Raw genomic sequence first — 3,420 nt, forward strand, 5'->3', positions numbered from 1 at the left:
AATAAAAGCATAATATTCTATAATAAATATGCTAAATAATACTAATCGATCTAATTGATCCTAATTATACTCTAATATTTATCATATAACGTGATACATATTGAATACTGTGAGTCTGACCTTTTTATAATTATATCTCAAGTGGAGTGTATTCGAAATAAGTAACATGGTTGAGCACATTTCAATTGCATCTAGGATATTTGTAAGATAGTATTTTTGGATGTTGAGCATTTGAGATATGCACACAGAGTTTTTTCACCCACAATACCCAATATATGCGTACAGCCGAGATCTTTTATGCATTTGTGAGGTTTTAATAGGTTGTAACACTTTTTTTTAATTTTCTTTCAACTCTTGAAAGTATATCGCAGTCCGACAATAAATGTATACTATCTTATCACATGTTGTAGTATTAGATCTCAAACATTATCCTCACATGATCATCAGCTTAAATTTTAAACATCCCATATATTTTGAAATTCTCCATTTAACAGCGTTAATAAGAATCTATAGCCAACTCTTCCAATCTCCTTACATCTAACTGTCCCTATGTTAATCAAAATGACATTTTTTAGCACATCAAAAGAATTTAAACGACAAATGTTTAATATCATAAAAAAACTACACTCAAATATCACTTCTTTATCATTATTTCTTATTACCCTATTTGCATAAACAACCACAAAAAGAATCTCATTATTAGTCATATATATGAATATAGCTAGAGAGAAGAGAATGTAGTGTGTACGAATAAATTTAATGATTTATGAAACTTTAAACTCCTTATATAGGTAATTTTTTTGTAACTATCAATGAGGTAAAGTAATTGAATTATGTTTGTACAAATTTCGGATACACTGCATCTACAAAATTTATGGACATATCTAAAATTTCGGATGCATTCAATTTTTTTTAAATACGTTATACATCTCAAATGTATAATACTCGAATTATTAGTAAAGTTGTTTTTTATCTTTTGTCATCGAGATATATAATAACTATTTAAATCGATAAATATTTTATAAATAATATATATTAATAAATAAAATATTTCACATATCACGATAAATAGTAAGTTTTTTTCCTCTTTCTTATTAACAATAATTGGGAATACCCAAATTATAGTACAATTGCTATTCTACATCAGGTAATAATACCCGTTTTATCAAAAACAGAAGTTGAAAAAATATTAGATAAAGAAGGATTAAATCTAACTAAATTATCAAACACATATTCACTCATGGTTAGTTTGGTAGTAACTTTTAAATTAGAATTGAATTGCAAAAGTGCAACCACGTGTTAGGATGGGAACTGCAATCGATCGATCAGATTTTGCGATATTATATTGTTAAAAAGGATTCCGCTAGGGAGATAATGGACTATTTGTACAATGTGTACAATGGCTATTGAGTTATGAAATGAATATCCCCTATACTATTTAGAATACAAGGGATAATAAACATCTTCTCGAAAAATTAATTTAATTTTTGGGTTCACCAAGAATCGAACTCTTGACCTTTCGGATCTAGCGCTTTAATACCATGTCATGATACCACTCATCCTAAAAGCTTCAGCTGATGGGAAAATATAACACTAATAATTATATCTCTAATACTCCATAAATCTCTATTGTACACATTGTATAAATATTTCATTGGCTCCTCATACTTTCCCTGTTAAAAATTGAGACGTCTCTGAATTTTATAGTTAGTGTGTATAAACATTTAATTTCAATTAGTTTGGAATGAACTCTAGGGTTTTGGCTGTGTTTAAATGCTGTCTTTAAATGCTTAATTAACTGAATATTTATTTCCACCACTTGATAATCATTGCTCGGCATATATATAATGAATATACAACTATAAAAAGACTTCTAAAAATTAAATTTCTTATGAGTTGGTTATGAGCAGACGATCCCAACTTTTTAAGTCTATCCTGTAAGTGTGGAAGATCTATCATTAAAGAGTGATTTAATCTCATTTTATGTATATAATAATTTAGTAGATAGTAATAAATTTTTAAATAAAATGTAAATTTACAGTAAATTAATTATTAATCTATTAAATTAAAAAATAAAAAAATTGAATAATTAATTTAAAAAAACTATACAATTAAAAAAATATTCACATAATAACATTTTCACGTAAAATAATGTTATGAACAAATTAAATAGTTCAATCAAATATATTCGATCAAACATATCAAATGATCTAATAATTTATAATATTATCTTTATATAAAAATATCAAATATCATAATAAAAATATCTACCTACAATAATTAAAGGTCTTTACTGAAAATATTTCAACAATGCATTTCCACTACTAATGTATTCTAACTTGTTTAGCTTAGGGTGACTCTATTAATTAGGTTAGTATTATCAAGATTTAGTTATCTTTTATTCTAAGGATACACTTTAAAAATAATAATAATAGAATTTTTTTAAGTTTTGATCTATTTAATATATTAATTAAAAATATAGAAAATGTATTTCTTTAATAGCTTCTAATAAAAGATTTTTTTTAATATTCAAGCTAAATTGTGTTTTCAAAATAAATGTTAGCAAAATTCATATCATAAAGGTTCTTTCATTCTCCGGGCATCAATTAGCTAGCCACACCAAACTAAAGGCCACACACTTTCTCACCCCCTCTGCTTATAACCAAAATCTGTGTGTAATTTCGACATAATTATTTGATGTTCATCCGTGAAACGACAAATTACCAATTAAATTAAATGACAACCAACCAATACGAATCCTTGGGAAAATAAAAGAAAGAGGTTAAAATAATAATAAAAAAAACTTTTTGCAAGACATAGCTAGCATATACTTTAATAGTGGAGCACTTAAGATAAGATATGTTATTTTAATTAATAAAATGCAATTTAATATGCTTGATGAAAGTGATTTATGTAAAGCCTTTCTATTGTTGGATCTGACATATGTTAGTGCTACTTGGTAATAATTAGTGGAATACTAAATGCTATATATATAAATATATTACTTAGATCAGTGCTGAAACGTTGGATACTTTTTATCTAAACGTAACCATCAACAATATATATATAGCCTAATTAAGGAAACGTTCATGCAAGTTTTGAAGGTTCCTAAATCCTAACCGTATTTAGTTGTAAAAACAAGCGTAAATTTGTACCAGGATGTTTAATTTATCCTTTCTTTTTCAGAAGCTGAACAACAATCATGATTATATATATTTCTATTATCTAAAGAACTGTTACAATGAATTGAGATTAAAATACAAAAATCGATAGTAAAATAGTATAAAAATGATAACATTCTGATTTATTATTTTTTTAATATCAAAATCGTTACATTCTTGTTTAACCTCGATCTAAATAATAAATAACTAAAGTCATTTCACTTTAATTTATTATACTCCTACCAAATAACTACTTTTA

The sequence above is a fragment of the Arachis stenosperma genome, chromosome 5, assembly GCF_014773155.1.
Source record: "Arachis stenosperma cultivar V10309 chromosome 5, arast.V10309.gnm1.PFL2, whole genome shotgun sequence".
Classification (NCBI taxonomy): domain Eukaryota; kingdom Viridiplantae; phylum Streptophyta; class Magnoliopsida; order Fabales; family Fabaceae; genus Arachis; species Arachis stenosperma.